The following is a 21,112-nucleotide window of genomic DNA, read 5'->3' as shown; positions in this document are numbered from 1 at the left end:
TACCTTTTTGCAGATACCCTCACTGATTGACTGTGCAACTTCATGGCTGCTCAACGATATTCGAGCTTGCTAATTACAACATCCACACCTGCCTCAAGAGACAAGGGTTCTTTCTCCCACCCTGGACGTTATTCCACAGAGCATGCCTCCATGCAAAGGAAGCCAGGCTACCTCTTTGCAGATACCCTCACTGATTTACTGTGCAACTTCATGGCTGCTCAACAATATTCAAGCTTGCTAATTGCAACATCCACACCTGCCTCAACAGACAAGGGTTCTTTCACCCTGGATATTATTCCACAGAGGATGCCTCCAGGCAACAGAGGCCAGGCTACTTCTTTGCAGATACCCTCACTGATTGACTGTGCAACTTCATGGCTACTCAACAATATTCAAGCTTGCTAATTGCAACATCCATACCTGCCTCAAGGGACAAGGGTTCTTTCTCCCACTCTGGACATTATTCCACAGAGGATGCCTCCAGGCAACAGAGGCCAGGCTACCTCTTTGCAAATACCCCTACTGATTGACTGTGCAGTGTCATGGCTACTCAATGCTATTCAAGCTTGCTAACTGCAACATCCACACCTGCCTCAAGAGACAAGGGTTCTTTCTCCCATCCTGGACATTATTCCATATATATATATATATATATATATATATATATATACACACACACACACACACACACACACACCACTTGCCTCACTTCCAACAAACTTCTGAAGATGCCAGTCACAAATGTAGGTGAAACATCAGGAGAGAATGCTGCTGGAACATGGCCATACAACCCAAAAAGCTCACAGCAACTCAACTATTCTTGCCATGAAAGCCTTTGACAACTGCATTAGATACAACCTTTCTGTTGAAATTGTCCACATGCTTGTGGATTTCAATGGCTTCTCTGTGTAGTCTGACATGGTGGTTGTGAGAGCGGTCCAGCATTTCTGGGTTCTAGTTCCAACAGACCTCACAACCTCTGAGGATGCTTGCCATAGGTGCAGGCGAAACATCAGGAGAGAATGCCTCTAGAACATGACCATACAGCCTGAAAAAACCGACAACAACCCAGTGATTCCGGCCATGAAAGCCTTCGACAATACATTAAACCAGAATCAACTAATATTTCCTGAATTTAGCCAAAATATTCAATGGCTCAAGTTTGGTTCCGGGAAGGCTTCAGAGGGGGCCCTCCTTGGTTCATATTCGGTGGTTCGGCTGCCGAATTGCTGAAATTATCCAAATTCTGAATTGATCTTCAGAATTCTGCACATCCCTAGTCAAAACCGTACTCATTCTACAATGTCAATGCAAGCTATGTACACCAGTTGTGCCCGTACCTTGGGAAGTCTGATCTGGCCACAGTGGTCCACGCTCTTGTTACATCCCGAATAGACTACTGCAACGCATTCTACGTGGGGTTGCCCTTGAAGACTGTTTGGAAACTTCAACTGGTCCAGCGAGCAGCAGCCAGACTACTCACCGGAGTGACATAAAGGGAGCACACCACCCCTCTGCTGTGTCAGCTCCACTGGCTGCCGGTCCAGTTCCGAGCACAATTCAAGGTGCTGGTTTTGACCTACAAAATCCCTTACGGTTCCGGTCCAATGTATCTGTACGAACGTATCTCCCTCTACGCCCCACCCCGGAATTTGAGATCATCTGAGGGGGCCCTGCTCTCGACCCCACCTCTATCACAAGTGAGGCTGGTGGGGATGAGGAGCAGGGCCTTCTCAGTGGTGGCTATAACTCGCCCAGAAAGATTATGTTTTTCACTTTTATAATTATCCGGCTCAATGGAGAAGGTGAGAAGTCAAAGAAACTGAGTATGTTCTTTAGCCAAGCAACCTGCAATTCCTGCCCCAGTATCATTTCCGATGGCAAGGATATTTCTCTGCAAATCTGGATCCACCAGTCCCATTGTGGGAGAAGCAAAACCCTCCCTGGCTTCCCAACCGCCTTATGGTTGTTTACAGCCTCTCTGCTTTTCCAATTCATTTCCAAGTTGCTCAATGTACAATCTGGATTGCATCTAAACATGTAATATTTTACAGTTGGTCTTGGGTAAGAAACGCATAGCTTGCCCATACAAGTGTTGGAGAAAAAAAAGAAGAAATGTATATAGAAGAAATGGGAACAAATCGAATCAAATGGGTGATGAATGCATCCACGCTGTATGATTAATGTAGTTTGACACCCCTCTCCCTGCCATGGCTCAATACTATGGGATCCTGGGAGGTGTAGTTTTGCAAGGTTTTCTCTGCCAAATAGTGCACCTACGTGGTAGAATGAATGCAGTTTGACGTCACTTTCAATTGCCCTAGCCAAATGCTATGGAATCCTGGGAGTTATAGTTCCACAAAGGTCCTTAGACGTCAAGGAGTGCCGAAGCCTCACCAAACTATGACTCTTGGGTTTCCATAGCATTGATTCTATGGCAACCCAGGTGGTGTCGAACTGCATTGATTCTACAGTGTAGTAGATGCACCGAACACCAAATTCCTATTATCTCCGCTTCTAAGTAAAAGTAAAGGTTTCCCCTGACATTAAGTCTAACTGTGTCCAACTCTGGGGGGTGGTGCTCATCTCCATTTCTAAGCCAAAGAGCTGGCATTGTCCATAGACTCCTCCAAGGTCATGTGGCCAGCACGACTGTATGGTGCACTGTTACCTTCCCGCCAAAGTGGTACCCATTGATCTACTCACATTTGATGTATTTGAACTGCTAGGTTGGCAGAAGCTGGGGCTAACAACAGGAGCTCACCCCCATTCCCAGGATTCAAACTGCTAACCTTCCAATCAGCAAGTTCTGCAGCTTACCGGTTTAACCTACTGTGCCACCACAGTCCCCTTCTACACAACTATATAAATCCAAATTATCTGCTTTGATCATCTGGATTATATGGAGCCCCTGGTGGCGCACTGGGTTAAACCCTTGTGCCGACAGGTCGCAGGTTCGAATCCGGGGAGAGGCAGATGAGCTCCCTCTATCAGCTCCAGCTCCTCATGTGGGGACATGAGAGACGCCTCCCACAAGGATGATAAAAACATCAAATCATCCGGGTGTCCCCTGGGCAACGTCCTTGCAGACAGCCAATTCTCTCACACCAGAAGCGACTTGCAGTTTCTCAAGTCACTCCTGACACGATTAAAAAAAATCTGGATTATATGGCAGTGTAGGCTCAGATAATCCAGTTCAAAGCAGATAAATCACATTGTGTGCTTTGATCATCTGGATTATATGGCGGTGAGGAAGGGGCCTCAAAGGGACCAAAACCATTCCTAGTCCCGTCCATTTTTGCATTGAAAGTTGATAGTTTCCATTGAGTTTCTATGGCATTTTCTCCAAAGCGTTTCCAGACAGAAGCATTAGAAGTCAGAAGATACTATGCAATAATTACATTCTTTCCCACTTCCTTAATGGATTATTACTGACAAGGAGAGTGAGAAAAGCAACAGAAAGGAAAGCAAGGTGAAATATGAAAGATAAAAGGCATTACGGCACAACAAAAGGCGCACAAATATCACCACCTGGGCTTTGCACAAGCTGCTGGCTTTGAAGCATGTCTGCTTAGCGATGCATGCCATCAGCTTCTAAGAAAAATCACTTCCGAATGTTGAATTATATGGCCCTAGATTAGTGTTTCTCAACCTGGGGGTCGGGACCCCTGAGGGGGTCGTGAAGGGGTGTCAGAGGGGTTGCAAAAGAGCATCAGAAAACACAGTATTTTCTGATGGTCATGGGGATTCCATGTAGGAAGTTGAGCCAATTCTATCATTGGTGGAGTTCACAATGTTCTTTGATTGTAATGAACTATAAATCCCAGCAACTACAACTCCCAAAAGTCAAGGTCTGTTTTCCCCAGGCTCCACCAGTGTTCACATTTGCGCATATTGAGTATTTGTGCCAAGTTTGGTCCAGATCCACCATTGCGTGAGTCCACAGTGCTCGCTGAATATAGGTGAACTACAACTCCCAAACTCAAGGTCAATGCCCATCAAACCCTTCCAGTGTTTTCCATTGGTCATGGGAGCCAAGTTTGGTTCAAATCCATCGCTGGTGGAGTTCAGAATTCTCTTTGATTATAAGTGAACTATAAATCCCTAGTTCACCTATATCCAGAGAGCACTGTGGACTCATGCAATGGTGGATCTGGACCAAACTTGGCACAAATACACAATATGCCTAAATGTGAACACTGGTGGAGTTTGGGGAGAATAGACTTTGACATTTGGGAGTTGTAGTTGCTGGGATTTATAGTTCATTACAATTATAGTTCATTCTACAACTCCCAAATTACAAAATCAGTCCTCCCCCAACCCCACTACCATTCACATTTGGGTGTATTTGGGTATTTGCGCCCAGTTTGGTCCAGTGAAAGAAAATGCATCCTGCAGATCAGATATTTACATTATGATTTATAACAGTTGCAAAATGACTGTTATGAAGTAGCAACAAAAACAATGTTATGGTTGGGGGTCACCACAACATGGGGGACTGTATTAAGGGGTCACGGCATTAGGAACATTGAGAACCACTGCCCTAGATCTTATTACTTACCACATTGAGCTGGATTATATGGCAGTGTGGACTCAGAGAACACAGTTCAAAGCAGATATTGTGGGTTATCTTCCTAGATATTCTAGATCATATGTTGTTCTGTCACACGCTGGGCCTGTAAAGAATTTCCTTTAGAACAGGACGTGCAACCTTTGCCCAGCGGGAAGCCAGGGGGCCCAAGGAGAAGTTCTCAGAGGTTTCCACCACAAACAGTCTTTAGATGGCTTGAGAAGTATAACAAAGTCTTTTATTAATGAACAATCAAACAGAAACTTCTCTTGTCTTCAATAAAGCTAAACAAATGCTTCCAGGCTTTTATGCAACTGGTGGCTTCTTAATCTTGCCCATGAAGGACAGACAACTGTCTTCAATAACTTCTTCTTTCCTTTAAATGGAAATTCCCCTTTTTAACTTCTCCCAGGCTGACTGTAATCTAACCCTTACTGATGTGGGCTCTGCTACCGGGTTGAACTGCGTCTCGAAGCATCGAGTGGACCTACCAGTAAAGGCTTAGATGTTCTCCAGCTGGAGTTATTCGGTCTTTAGGGCTGTTTCCCTGGAAATCTTTGGAGACTCTTAAGACTGTTTTCCCCTTGAAAGTCTTGATGCTCTTAAGACTGTTTCCCCCGGAAAGTCTTACGGATTGAAGCTTTTGTACAGGGGAAGCTTGCACACACCCTGTTCATTCGCTTTCCTTGCTGAGACTAACTAAAAATGGCTCCCTTCCCTTCCCAATTGCCCTGAGCACGGGGTGGAACCAAAACTTAACAATGATGGACAGGTGACTTGCCCTACGACTGCAACCAAAGGAAGCTACCTATCTGCAGAGTCCCTGAAACCCAGGGCTGCAAGCAAACATTCAATACAAAGCAAATAAATTTGGAGCTCCTGGTACAGCTGTACCAGCACAGAGGTCCTCAACCTTCCTAGTGCCACAACTCTTTTAATACAGTTCCTCATGTTGTGGTGACCCACAACCATAACATTGTTTTCATTGCTACTTCATAACTGCAATTTTGCTACTGTTATGAATTGTAATGTAAATATCTGAAATGCATGATATATTTTCATTGTACTTCTCTTTCTCGCTGAGATGTGGCCACAGAGAGGCCACTCCACTAAGCCCTGTCCTTCCCCTTAGCCCCTCTTCTCCAGCCCCACCCCCCACCTTCTCCTTTCTTACCTCAATTTCCACTTCCACCTCCTTCTCCTTTCTCTTCCCTCTTGGCTCCAAAGCAAACTGCTCCTCCATCACTCCCATCTCTTCCTCTTAAAATGGTAGAGGGGGTGTAGGGGGTTGCACTGAGTGACCTTACTACTGTCGTACACCAGAACAGGAACACCTATGATCTTAAACACCACACCAGTTTGGTAAAATCAGCAAGCAGTTTATTGAAGAAAACAATAAAGTTTCCAAAACAAAGAATAGTCCATGAGCTTCAAGGCAAAATAAGATCCATTGGAACAACGATCCCTGAAACAAGGCACAAGAATCCATGAAACAAGGCAGCATGAAAAATCAGGAGCTTGGCAAAAAAATTGGCGCACGAAACTAAGAGCACTTGGTAAAATCAGCAAGCAGTTTATTGAAGAAATACGTAGGCAAAGCAGTAAAATTAGCAAAACAATAAAGTTTCCAAAACAAAGAATAGTCCATGAGCTTCAAGTCGAAATAAGATCCATTGGAACGACAATCCCTGAAACAAGGCACAAGAATCCATGAAACAAGGCAGCATGAAAAATCAGGAGTTTGGCAAAAAAAATTGGCACACGAAACTAAGAGCACTTGAAAGCAAGACCCCCATGAAATTCCAACGTTGACCCAACTGAGGCAACACTTTTCCATGAATAAGGTTTTCCCAGATCCCAAACCGAAAGAAAGCGTTTCTCTTGACCTTACTACCAGATAAAGTTTTTTTATCTTTCTTTTTCTGTAAACTAACTGATCTTCTTTGCCATCAACTTCTTCTTTGCCATCAACTTTGCTTCAAGGCAAAATAAGCTCCATTGGAACAACAAACTCTGAAACAATGCACAAGAATCCACGAAACAAGGCAGCATGAAAAATCAGGAGCTTAGCAAAAAATTGGCACACAAAACTAAGAGTACTTGAAAGCAAGACCACAATGAAATTCCAACATTGACCCAACTGAGGCAACACTTTTCCGTGAATTAATATAAGGCTTTTCCAGTTCCCAAAACCAAAAGAAAGCATTTCTCTTGACCTTACCACCAGATAATAATAATAATAATAATAATAATAATAATTATTATTATTATTTATTTGTACCCCGCTACCATCTCCCCAAGGGACTCGGTGCGGCTTACATGAGGCCACACCAACAATACATCAATAAACGAAGGCAATAACAAATAATCAATACAAAACAGTTAAAATAAAACTCAAAAACAAAAAAAATACTCAATAAGCAATAAACAGTAACAATAACAATAACATACAAGCATTTAAAAACCTATGGCCAGGCCAAATGTAATAATTAAAATTTACAATAATGCTGGGCATGAACTAAGTAGCGTCAACTAGGATAGGGTTTTCAAGAAAGATGAGGGCATGCAGACAATCCTAAATCAATATTAAAGTGCATTTGAGGACATATAGGTAAGAGTTTTCCTTATTCTGGGAGGGCACACTGGAACAACCACGTTTTCAGGCTCCTCCTAAAGATAAAGGTTTTTTATCTTTCTTTTCCTGTAAACGAACTGATCTTCTTATTATTAATTATTGTTATTAACTTTATTTATACACCGCAAAATCTCCCGAAGGACTCGATGCGGCTCACAAAGGCCAAGGTTGCCGCCAACAACAACATACAAATATAACAGTAAAACTCATAAGCAAATAATAAAACATCAAGTAAAACAATAAAACTCTAAAAACAATGTTGCTCTGAGAAAGACTGTGAAGGGCCACTCCCAGGAATGTGGCCTTGTGAATCTGCTCAGGCTTCTCGTCTGAGCTTCTTTGCACCTGAGCATTCTGTCTCTGTTTACAAAAGCCTTGCTTTCTAGCTGTGTTCTCATTAACTTCCGCACCTGACAAATCATCTTCAGAGAGTTGCTCTGAGAAAGACTGTGAAGGGCCTCCCCCAGGAATGTGCCCTTGTGAATCTGCTCAGGCTTCTCGTCTGAGCTTCTTTGCATCTGAGCACTCTGTCGCTGTTTACAAAAGCCTTGCTTTCTAGTTGCAGTCTCATTAACTTGACTCTCATTAACTTCTGCACCTGACAAACCATCTTCAGAGAGTTGCTCTGAGAAAGACTGTGAAGGGCCTCCTCTAGGAATGTGGCCTTGTGAATCTTTCTAAGACAGCTCGGGCTTCTCATCTGAGCTTAACTCAGGCTTAGGCAAACCCTCATCCCCATTGCCAACAGGACCAGGTCCACCATCAGGAACATCATCCCCATTCCCATCATGAACATCAGACACTGTTAACCTGTCAATCACAGGTTGACATACAACAACCACCTGCCTCCAAAGAAGAAGAGGCCTCTGGGAAATGAAGGGGGTGGAAAAAGGTTAGTGGTATCTCAGTTCCTAAGACCATTGGAAATATATGTTTTCAGATGGAGTTACGCAACCCCTGTGAAAGAGTTATTCAACCCCCAAAGGGGTCGCGACCCACTAGTTGAGAACCACTATTCTATGTTATATGGCTGTGTGGAAGGGCCATTAGTACCAAGTCAAGCAGACCCATGAAGCAAGCTTTGAATGATGATTCAACACACTGGTATTTTCTAGCCAGACTAATAATAAGACTTTATTATCTCACTTCCTCATCATTCTTTATCGTACTTTGATCTTAATCCCTTGTTTCACTCAAAACTTTCACTTCCTTTCAGCCAAAAGATTAAAAAAATACAGGACCACAATAAACACCACCGTATTTTGCATCCAGTCACCCTATGAAACATATGTTTTGGTTTTTTTCTCCGTCTATCCCAGTAACAACTGGTAGGTCTTTTCCCATATTTCTTAATTTTTATGTCAGCAATCGAAGTTGGAACTTGCTGCACACTTCCCATAGTAAACTTATAGAACATCAAGCCACACTGACCCCCCCCCCCCAAAACAAACAATTCTTTATGATATCTGGCCATTGTTCTGTCGAGTACACTTCCTAGACAGGATTTGAACCCTTACTTACTTACTTACTTAGGCGATCCCTCGTTGGATGAGTAAGATGGTCTTCCATTATGGGTTTCCTTGTGGGTCCGCATGTGGCTGTGGAGCCCTATTCTTGCTCTGCATCTTCTTCCGCAGTGAGGGCATTGGTTTCCAGGTGGAAGGCTGTCCCGGTCGGGATTGGCTTGATGCGCCTTCCTCCTGGCACATTTTCTCTTTCACCCTCCACTTGTGCCTCCTCGAGTTCTGCAGCACTGCTGGTCACAGCTGACCTCCAGCTGGAGCACTCAAGGGCCAGGGCTTCCCAGTTCTCAGTGTCTATGCCACAGTTTTAAAGGTTGGCTTTGAGCCCATCTTTCAATCTCTTTTCTGTCCACCAACATTCCGTTTTCCATTCTTGATTTCGGAGTAGAGCAACTGCTTTGGGAGACGGTGGTCGGGCAACCGGACAACGTGGCCGGTCCAGCAGAGTTGATGGCGGAGGACCATTGCTTCAATGCTGGTGGTCTTTGCTTCTTCCAGCACACTGACATTTGTCCGCTTGTCTTCCCAGGAGATTTGCAGGATTTTTCGGAGGCAGCGCTGATGGAATCATTCCAGGAGTTGCATGTGACGTCTGTAGACAGTCCACGTTTCGCAGGCATAGAGCAGGGTTGGGAGGACAATAGCTTTATAGACAAGCACCTTGGTCTCCCTACGGATGTCCCGGTCCTCAAACACTCTCTGCTTCATTCGGGAAAATGCTGCACTTGCAGAGCTCAGGCAGTGTTGTATTTCGGCGTCGATGTTGACTTTGGTGGAGAGGTGGCTGCCAAGGGAGCGGAAATGGTCGACATTTTCTAATGTGACACCATTAAGCTGTATTACTGGCATTGGAGAGGGATTGGCTGGTGACTGCTGGAACAGCACTTTGGTTTTCTCGATGTTCAGTGACAGGCCAAGCTTCGTGTATGCTTCTGCAAAGGTGTTTAGAGTGGCTTGTACATCTTCTTCTGTATGCGCACAGACGACATTGTCATCAGCATACTGGAGTTCTATAACAGATGTTGTTGTAACTTTGGTTTTGGCTTTCAGTCTGCTGAGGTTGAATAGCTTGCCATCTGTCCGATAGATGATTTCCACTCCGGTGGGAAGCTTCCCGTCAACAAGGTGAAGTATCATAGCAATGAAGATGGAGGATAGAGTTGGGGCAATAACACATCCCTGTTTGGCAATGGATTCCACCATAAATGGGTCACTTTGGGAGCCATTGCTGTCCAAGACTGTTGACATCATGTCTTCATGGAGGAGCTGCAGAATGTTCACAAATTTCTCAGGGCACCCGATTTTTTGGAGGATGGTCCAGAGAGCGCTGCGATTCACTGTGTCAGATGCCTTTGCAAGGTCGATGAATGCCATGTACAGAGGTTGGTTTTGTTCCCTGCATTTTTCTTGGATTTGAACCCAGAACCTTATGTAAACCTTGTTGTTTGTGACCAACAAGCCCTAAGACTTCATTCCAAATGGGATTTCCCACAAAGATCAAAGATACCTCAACGTACCCAGATTTTATGAACCAAAGTTGCTTTGCACAGATCCTACATGGAATCTAAGATTAAATTCTCATCTGGGATTCGTTGGTGGTCTCCCATCCAAATCCTAACCGGGGCTGACCCGGGCGGACTGGATGGCCCATGAGGTCTCTTCCAACTCTATGATTCTATGTAGCAAGAGCGTGGACCACTGTGGCCAGATAACAGCCAGTGGAACAGTAAGGCAAAACAGCATCATTTACATCGTACTGTAATTCCAATCTCTTTATCTTGCTCTCTCTCCCCCTCTCTATTCTTGAAGCCAAACATACAGTACCAGGAATAAAAAGCACACAAGGGAATGAACCCAAATGTTATCAGTGGACAGCAATCTCCCAAAGCGGAGAAGAGCACGCAGGCAAAGACACGCAGGCTGAGGCAGAAGGCAAAGGCACTTTTCCCAAATGCTGAAAGGCTAGAACTGCTTAGCTCCCACAATCAGAGATGGGATTGGTTGCCTTTTGGGATATGAAGACTCACATAATCATAGAATATTGGAGTTGGAAGAGGCCACATGGGCCATCTAGTCCATCCCCCTACCATGCAGGTAAAGCACAATTAAAGAGCCATCCAGCGTCTATTTCAATACCTCCGAAGAAGGAGCCTCCACTAGACTCCTGAAGTAGAGAGTTCCACTGTTGAATAGCTCTCACCTCTTAAGACAATGTCAGAAGCATGCTGCCATTCTTCCCTCTCCAACAATTATGACACACATTGCTTGGTCATTCGACTTGTTTCCTGAGTCCACATCCTGTGCTTTTGCATGAATCACAGGAAGTCAGTCCTTGCGGGAAAGGAAAGCAAGCCCAGGACAAGGAGATCCCCCAGGCATCTTTGACCTATCTGACTCATTTGACTTTGTTGGAAAAGTAAATGAATTACCCAAATTGTACCTGATGTTGAGCAGAGTCGAGTCAAGCAACGAGAGACACATTGCAAGCTGTCCCTTCCCTAGATAATACAGAACATTCAATGGCTTCAAACTACAAGAAAGGAGATTCCATCTGAACATGAGGAAGAACTTCCTGACTGTGAGAGCCGTTCAGCAGTGGAACTCTCTGCCCCAGAGTGTGATGGAGGCTCCTTCTTTGGAAGCTTTTAAACAGAGGCTAGATGGCCATCTGTTGAGAGTGCTTTGAATGCAATATTCCTGCTTCTTGAAAAGGGGTTGGACTGGATGGCCCATGAGGTCTCTTCCAACTCTATGATTCTATGTAGCAAGAGCGTGGACCAGTGTGGACAGATAACAGCCAGTGGAACAGTAAGGCAAAACAGCATCATTTACATCGTACTCTAATTCCAGTCTCTTTATCTTGCTCTCTCTCTCCCTCTCTCTTCTTGAAGCCAAACATACAGTACCAGGAATAAAAAGCACACAAGTGAATGAACGCAAAGCAATCTCCCAATGCGGAGAAGAGCACGCAGGCAAAGACACTCAGGCTGAGGCAGAAGGCAAAGGCACTCAGGCTGAGGCACTGAGCCACAAGGTACAGCCATGCTGTTAGAACTGGTTTAGAGAGCAAAGAGGCCTCTTTTGCACCGTTCATAGGTCAAAACATCACTCTGGGCAAGTGAGGATTTGTATGTCAAAATGTACGGTATATAAGTGTAGTAAATAAATAAATATGAGGCATCTCTGCTTCAATTCCCAAATCTGACGTTGTTTGATTTCATGCGGCTTTGTTTTTCCGCAGCCACTCATTCGGGACGCTTTGCTCTGAGCGTTTCCTCTGATGTCCGCATTGTCTTTTGCACGAACCATCATAATCCCAGAACTGAATTGACTCCTTGTTTTGGGGAGTGACACATTTCTCGTCTATCCAGATCAGGCTGCTTCGAGTCACTTTCTCAGACACATCATTCCAGTATGCGCCAAATGAGCGATGCACTTGGTGGTGACGTTACCAGAAAGCGGCTTCTTCATTTCTGCATCCAAGGCTGCGTCTACACTGTCGAACAATTGGAGTTTGACACCAGTTTTTAACTGCCAGGGCTCCATGCTAGAGAATCCAGGGAGCAGCAAGTTTTGCAAAGTCTTGAGCCAGTTTACAAAATGAATCCACGTCTTGCTTCTTTTCAAAATGGAATAAAAGGACTCTTTTTCGACTCTCCGCTCCCTGTCCGGTGCCTTAGGGCACGATTAATATGGAAATCTCTCTTGTTCCAAGTTCAATGCTGTACTTGTCAAACCAGAAATGCCAGAAATATTATACTATGCTGCATGAGAAAACAAGGCTGAAATCATGTCTTCAGCAGCACAAGTACAGGTGGAGTACCTCTCCTCAAAAATGCTCAGGAAAATAGAATCATAGAATCATAGAATCCTAGAGTTGGAAGAGACCTCCTAGGCCATGGGATTTATAGCCCTTAATTCACCACGCAGGAGGTGCTAGGGTGTCTCCCAATAGATCAGCGTTTTTAGCATCTGAACGCCAACTGTGCTCTGTCTCCTTTCGTCTCTCTAGAAATCATAGAATCATAGAATCCTAGAGTTGGAAGAGACCTCATGGGCCATGGGATTTATAGTCCTGAATTCCCCACTCAGGAGGTGCTAGGGTGTCTCCCAATTAGATCAGCGTTTTTAGCAGCTGAACGCCAACTGTGCTCTGTCTCCCTTCGTCTCTCTAGAAATCATAGAATCATGGAAGAGACCTCATGGGCCATCCAGTCCAACCTCATTCTGCCAAGAAGCAGGAATATTGCCTTCAAAGCACCCCTGACAGATGGCCATCCAGCCTCTGTTTCAAAGCTTCCAAAGAAGGAGCCTCCACCACACTCCAGGGCAGAGAGTTCCACTGCTGAACGGCTCCCCAGGAGTGAGAAAGGTGGTATATAAATACTGTAAATAAATAATAACAACAACAACAACAATAAGTAATGTGGCATGCTGTCCTGAGTTACCCTTCAAAGTCCCAAAAGAAACAGCAGGTTCAATTGGAGTGTAAACATCAGTATTAGAGTCGTTGTTACCAGCGAAATCTTATGAGTTATAGCCTTGAATTCCCCACGCAGGAGGTGCTAGGGTGTATCCCAATTAGATCAGCATTTTTAGCAGCTGAATGCCACCTGTGCTCTGTCTCCTTTCGTCTCTCTAGAAATCATAGAATCATAGAATCCTAGAGTTGGAAGAGACCTCATGGGCCATCCAGTCAAACCCTATTATGCCAAGAAGTAGGAATATTGCATTCAAAGCACCCCTGACAGATGGCCATCCAGCCTCTGTTTCAAAGCTTCCAAAGAAGGAGCCTTCACCACACTCCGGGGTAGAGAGTTCCACTGCTGAACCCCAGGAGTGAGAAAGGTGGTATATAAATACTGTAAAGAAATAATAATAATAATAATAATAATAATAATAATAAATAATGTGGCATGCTGTCCTGAGTTACCATTCAAAGTCCCAAAAGAAACAGCAGTCTTCCATCAGACAACGGGCAATGATCACTAAGTCCTTAGCAGCAGACACAAAGCAGGTTCAATTGGAGTGTAAACATCAGTATCAGAGTCATTGTTACCAGCGAAAGTTTCTGATTTATAGCCCTGAATTCCCCACGCAGTTGGTGCTAGGGTGTCGCCCAATTAGATCAGCGTTTTTAGCAGTTGAACGCCAACTGTGCTCTGTCTCCTTTCGTCTCTCTAGAAATCATAGAATCATAGAATCCTAGAGTTGGAAGAGACCTCATGGGCCATCCAGTCAAACCCTATTCTGCCAAGTAGTAGGAATATTGCATTCAAAGCACCCCTGACAGATGGCCATCTAGCCTCTTTTTCAAAATTTCCAAAGAAGGAGCCTTCACCACACTCCAGGGCAGAGAGTTCCACTGCTGAACGGTTCTCACAGGAAGTTCTTCCTCATGTTCGTGCCCAACTCTCGACAGGTAAAGTCATGCTCTCAGTAATTTGGGACTAGTATGGAGTCATATGGATGGATTTCCAAGCAAAGGGGCCCATGATCACTGGGGCAGACAAGGTTTCACTGCTGTGGACATTGCGGGAGGCCATCCAAACCAAGAGACAGTATAGCTCTACACCAGTGGTTCTGAACCTGTGGGTCCCCAGGTGTTTTGTCCTACAACTCCCAGAAATCCCAGCCAGTTTACCAGCTGCTAGGATTTCTGGGAGTTGAAGGTCCAAAACATCTGGGGACCCCAGGTTGAGAACCATTTCTCTATACGGTTCTGGCCCAGCTTACTTGTCCGAACGCATCTACCCCTATGTCCCACATCCTAATCTAAGATCATCTGGGGAGGCCCTGCTCTCGCTCCCTTCAACAGCACAAATCTGTCTGGCGGGGACGAGAGACAGGGCCTTCTCGGCTGTGGCCCCCCGCCTATGGAACACACTCCCAAATGAGGTAAGATCCACTCCCTCCCTCCTGGCTTAAAAAAATTAAAATCATGGTTCTGGGACCAGGCCTTCGGACAGTAGATGTATGTAGTATTTTAGAGTCTCTTACAAAGTCCCAAAAGAAACAGCAGTCTTCCATCAGACAACGGGCAATGATCACTAAGTCCTTAGCAGCAGACACAAAGCAGGTTCAATTGGAGTGTAAACATCAGTATCAGAGTCGTTGTTACCAGCGAAAGCTTCTGATTTATAGCCTTGAATTCCCCACACAGTTGGTGCTAGGGGGTCTCCCAATTAGCTCAGCGTTTTTAGCAATTGTGCTCTGTCTCCTTTATTCTCTCTACAAATGTGGGCACTTGCACAACCTCATCGTCTGATTCTTCCTCTCCCTCCAATTCCTGAGCACTTTCCTGCTCCTCTTCCTCTTCCGAAAATGCAAAAGAAAGATGCAAATTAAAATCTCTTACAAAGTCCCAAAAGAAACAGCAGTCTTCCATCAGACAACGGGCAATGATCACTAAGTCCTTAGCAGCAGACACAAAGCAGGTTCAATTGGAGTGTAAACATCAGTATCAGAGTCATTGTTATCAGTGAAAGCTTCTGATTTATAGCCTTGGATTCCCCACGCAGTTGGTGCTAGGGTGTCTCCCAATTAGCTCAGCATTTTTAGCAATTGTGCTCTGTCTCCTTTATTCTCTCTACAAATGTGGGCACTTGCACAACCTCATCGTCTGATTCTTCTCCTCCAATTCCTGAGCACTTTCCTGCTCCCCTTCCTCTTCCGAACATGAGGAATCCCTAACACATGCTCAACAAAGGTGTCTATCTTCCGCAAGCTCACCTGTTGCCCAAATGGAAGAAGCATGCTCTTGTGGCTTTGGAATTAGACTGCATCCCCCTTCTTCACCTGACCTCATACCATCGGACTTCCACCTCTTTCCAACAATTGAGTTATTTTTGAAGGGAAAGCATTTCTCAGGTGATGAGGCATTACGCACATCACCTGCTCCATATATCACCTTGGGCTTCACCTTTTGAGTTGGAACAAGTGTGTTTTCTCTGTCAAATTTCTCTGTCATTTGAGTCAGCCAGACAGCTAGCTCTCCCTCGAAAGCCACAACGAAATACCACGCTGAGTCAAGCATCTTTACCACAAACTCTGCAAAAGGGTATCGGTAGCAGGCAGTGGGTTCCATAGCGTCGCAGAGGTTGATTTCCATGCTGCTCATGGAAATAAACCACTGTTTTCGTTCCATGGCACCCAACTCCACATTTGGACTACAACTCCCATGCATTTGGATTACAATTCCACATTTGGGCTACAACTCCCATGTATTTCGATTACAACTCCACATTTGGACTACAACTCCCATGTATTTCTATTACAACTCCCATGCATTTAGATTACAACTCCACATTTGGACTGCAACTCCCATGCATTTCGATTGCAACTCCACATTTGGACTACAACTCCCATGCATTTCGATTACAACTCTACATTTGGACTACAACTCCCATGTATTTCTATTACAACTCCCATGCAATTAGATTACAACTCCACATTTGGACTACAACTCCCATGCATTTCGATTACAACTCCCATGCATTTAGATTTTTGTGAATATTTTTTTGCGAGTATGTTTTGCAAACATTTTTTGTGTGTTTATTTCTGATATTTTTGTGATCGTTTCATAATTATTTTTGTGGATTTCTTTTCATTATTTTTCAGAATAGTTTCATGACTATTTTTGTGAGTATTTTTGTGATTGTTTTTCTGAATATTTTGTGTATATATTTTATGTAAATACTTTTGTGAATATTTATGTAAATATTTTCATTATTATTTTTTCAAATTTATTTCATTGTGAATAGTTTCATGATTCTTTTTATGAATATTTTTGTGAATATTTTTGTGAATACATTTGGTTAATATTTTTGTGTATATATTTTATGTGAATACTTTTGTGAATATTTATGTAAATATTTTCATGATTATTTTTGCAAATTTATTTCATGGTGAATAGTTTCATGGTTATTTTTGTGAATATTTTTGTGTATATATTTTATGTGAATACTTTTGTGAATATTTTGATGAATATTTTTCCAGATTTATTTCATTGTGAATAGTTTCATTATTATTTTTATGAATATTTTCGTGAATATTTTTGTGTATATATTTTATGTGAATACTTTTGTGAATATTTATGTAAATATTTTCATGATTATTTTTGCAAATTTATTTCATGGTGAATAGTTTCATGGTTATTTTTGTGAATATTTTTGTGTATATATTTTATGTGAATACTTTTGTGAATATTTTGATGAATATTTTTCCAGATTTATTTCATTGTGAATAGTTTCATTATTATTTTTATGAATATTTTCGTGAATATTTTTGTGTATATATTTTACGTGAATACTTTTGTGAATATTTCCATGATTATTTTTGCAAATTTATTTCATTGTGTATAGTTTCACGATTCTTTTTTATGAATATTTTTGTGAATATATTTAACGTAAATACATTTGTGAATAGTTTTGTGAATATTTTCATGATTATTTTTGCAAATTTATTTCATTGTGAATAGCTTCATGATTCTTTTTATGAATATTTTTGTGAATAAGTTTTGTGAATATTTTGTGTATATATTTTATGTAAATACTTTTGTGAATATTTTCATGATTATTTTTGCAAATGTATTTCATTGTGAATAGTTTCATGATTCTTTTTATGAATATTTTTGTGAATATTTTTGTGTATATATTTTACATGAATCCTTTTTGTGAATATTTTGATGAATATTTTTCCAGATTTATTTCATTGTGAATAGTTTTATGATTATTTTTATGAATATTTTTGTGTATATATTTAACGTGAATACATTTGTGAATATTTTTGTGAATATTTTCATGATTATTTGTGCAAATTTATTTCATTGTGTATAGTTTCATCATTATTTTTATGAATATTTTTGTGATTATTTTTGTGAATACGTTTTGTGAATATTTTTGTGCATATATTTTACGTGAATACTTTTGTGAATATTTTCGTGATTATTTTTGCAAATATATTTCATTGTGAATAGTTTCATATTTTTTGTGTATATATTTTATGCGAATATTTTTGTGCTTATTTTTGTGAACATAGTGCAATAATAATAATAATAATAATAATAATAATTCCATTTGGTGAATGATACAAAGGTTGTGCACATTGCACCACCTGAAAGCAAAAGCATCATATATATGGACCATTTGGGGATATTTCGGATTTTGCAATCTTGCATATGAGGGATGCTTATTGTAAATCCATCGGCCACTTGGTTTGCAAAGCCAAAGGGCTCTTCCTTTGAAGCCGATGGAGACAATGGGAGTCGCATTTGGCAGAACATGCGCCAACGTACCCCAGCTGCGCGTTGCATTTTTTATGAGCCAAATGGGGAATCTCACCCCTTGAAAAGCAATCCGAGGGTGGGGGAGAGAACATACATACTATGTGGGAGGGGAGAGCCCTTTCTTCTCATTGTTTCCAGAAAGAAACCCAAGGGTTTCTAAGCCTTCCACACCCAAAGTCTTTGTGTCTTTTGAAATTAAGCAGCATTAATTGCACCCGCCTCTCCTCTTCCATTCTTTCAAGGTCCGCACCCTCCATGAGCAAGGCATTGTTGTTTGCTTCTTTGATTGTTCCTCTCATCCTGGGCTATAATTTCATGCTATATATATATAATTACTGCTTCACAACAACATGCTAACCTGCTGAGCTGCTGAGCTTGTTGACCGAAAGATCGCAGGTTCGGATCCGGGGAGCAGGAGTGAGCTCCCGCTGTCAGCCCCAGCTTCTACCAACCTAGTAGTTCGAAAACATGCAAATATGAGTAGATCAATAGGTACCGCTATAGATCAATAGGTTACCTTCTCACACTACGGTGAGAAGGTAACGGCACTCCATGCATTCATGCCAGTGGCTACATAACCTTGGAGGAGAGCGGGGTGAGCTCCCGCTCTCAGCCCCAGCTTCTGCCAATCTAGCAGTTCCAAAACATGCAAATATGAGTAGATCAATAGGTACCACTACGGCGGGAAGGTAACGGCACTCCATGCAGTCATGCCAGTAGCCACATAACCTTGGAGGAGAGCGGGGTGAGCTCCCGCTGTCAGCCCCAGCTTCTGCCAACCTAGTAGTGGGAGTGGGGGTGAGCTCCTGCTGTCAGCCCCAGGTTTTGCCAACCTAGTAGTGGGAGTGGGGATGAGCTCCCGCTTTCAGCCCCAGCTCCTGCCAACCTAGCAGTTCGAAAACATGCAAATATGAGTAGATCAATAGGTACCGCTCCGGCGGGAAGTAACGGCACTCCATGCAGTCATGCCAGTGGCCACATAATCTTGGAGGAGAGCGGGGTCAGCTCCCGCTGTCAGCCCCAGCTTCTGCCAACCTAGCAGTTCGAAAACGTGCAACTATGAGTAGATTAATAGGTACTGCTAAGGTGAGAAGGTAACTGCACTCCAGTTCTCACCGTAGCGGTACCTATTGATCTACTTAGATTTGCATGTTTGCCAGTGGCCACATAACCTTGGAGGAGAGCGGGGTGAGCTCCCGCTGTCAGCCCCAGCTTCTGCCAACCTAGCAGTTCGAAAACATGCAAATATGAGTAGATCAATAGGTACCGCTCCGGCGGGAAGGTAACGGCACTCCATGCAGTCATGCCAGTGGCCACATAACCTTGGAGGTGTCTAAGGACAACGCCGGCTCTTCGGCTTAGAAATGGAGATGAGCACCAACCCCCAGAGTCGGACGCAACTAGATTTAATGTCCAAGAGCCCTGCCAATGTCCTCCACAAACACAACACTGCCCTCCACCCAACTGAAGGCTTTCACACGGGGACAATCTCCTCTTAGATTTTATGTGTTTTCTCCACCACAGGCATCCCAGTGTTTCTTTCTCTCTCCATTGGTGTGGGGTTTGCATGGGGTTTACACAATCCCATCTTAAGAAAATAATACTCAAGAGATACTTTATAGAGTTGGAAGAGACCCCCAAGGGCTATCCAGTCTGGCCTCCATCTGCCAGGCAGGAAAAGCACAATCAAATCACTCTTGACAGATGACCATCCAGACAGTGGCTTGCTCTGAAACAAAGCCTATAGCACCTGCTATCTATCTATCTATCTATCTATCTATCTATCTATCTATCTATCTATCTATCTATCTACACACACACACACATACATAGCACACACATACATACATACATACATAGCCCACATTGGATATATATATATAGAAAGAGAGAGTTACACTTAAAAAACATACCTATCCCGACTGACATACAAATCCACGTTAAGAAGATATATATGTATACATTATTACATTACATACAATATTATTATTAAAAGCAATCAGGGGTTGGAATGATGATGATGATGATGATGATGATGGGAAGATAGGAAGAGCATCACAAACCATAGCTGAGAAGCAACCAGTGGTTGGAATAATGATAATGATGATAATAATAATAATAATAATAATAATAAATATATTATTATTAATAATATTTATTAGAAGCATCAGGGGTTGGAATGACGATGATGATAATAATAATAATAATAAATGTATTATTATTAATATTTATTAGAAGCAATCAGGGGTTGGAATGATGATGGTAATAATAATAATAATAATAATAATAATAATAATAATAATAATAGGAAGATGGGAAGACCATCACAAACCATAGCCAAGAAGAAACTGGGGGTTGGATTATTATTATTATTTATTAGAAGCAATCAGAGGTTGGAATGATGATGATGATGATGATGATGATGATGATGACAGGAATATGGGAAGAACATCACAAACCATAGCCAAAAAGCAATCAGGAGTTGGAATAATAAATTATTATTTATTATTATTCTTAGAAGCAATCAGGGGTGGGAATGATGATGATGATGATGATTATTATTATTATTATTATAAGCCATCAGGGGTTGGGATAATAACAATAATAATAACAATAATAATAATTTATTAATAATAATTTATTATTATTAGATATCACAGGTTGGAATAATAGCAATAATAATAACAATAATAATAATTTATTATTATTAGAAGCAATCAGGAGTTGGAATAATAATAATAACCGTAACAATAAGAATCATAATAATTTATTATGATGATGATTATTAGAAGTAATCGGGTTGGAATAATAATCACGACAATAATAATATATTACTAGAAGCAATCAAGGGTTGGAATAATAATAATAATAATAACAACAGTAATAATAAATTTTGATTATTAGAAGCAACCAGGGGTGGGAATAATAATAATAATAATATTAATAATAATAATAATAATATTTTGATTATTTTTAGAAGCAATCAGGAGTTAGAATAATAATAACAATAATAACAATAATAATAATGTGATTATTATTAGAAGCAATCAGGGCTTTGAATAATAATAATAATAGTAATAATAATAATAATAACAATA

The 21,112-nt window shown here is 42.0% G+C and overlaps 1 protein-coding gene across 4 annotated transcripts in view; it reads right to left on the bottom strand.

The window, feature by feature from the left end:
* Positions 1–21,112, bottom strand: part of LOC132783110 (adhesion G-protein coupled receptor G1-like) — an 84,430-nt gene that overhangs the window by 60,958 nt on the left and 2,360 nt on the right. Inside the window, exon 1 of one of the 4 annotated variants that reach the window (XM_067470987.1) lies at positions 10,929–10,979. The exons of the other annotated variants lie outside the window; for them this stretch is intronic. The gene's annotated coding sequence lies outside the window, so the exon portion shown is untranslated. Of the gene's footprint in view, positions 1–10,928; positions 10,980–21,112 lie in introns of those variants that run through there. 4 annotated transcript variants of the gene reach the window in all.

The sequence above is a fragment of the Anolis sagrei genome, chromosome 8 (assembly GCF_037176765.1).
Source record: "Anolis sagrei isolate rAnoSag1 chromosome 8, rAnoSag1.mat, whole genome shotgun sequence".
NCBI classification, from domain to species: Eukaryota; Metazoa; Chordata; class Lepidosauria; order Squamata; family Dactyloidae; genus Anolis; species Anolis sagrei.
This window is presented reverse-complemented; position numbering and strand designations above follow the sequence as displayed.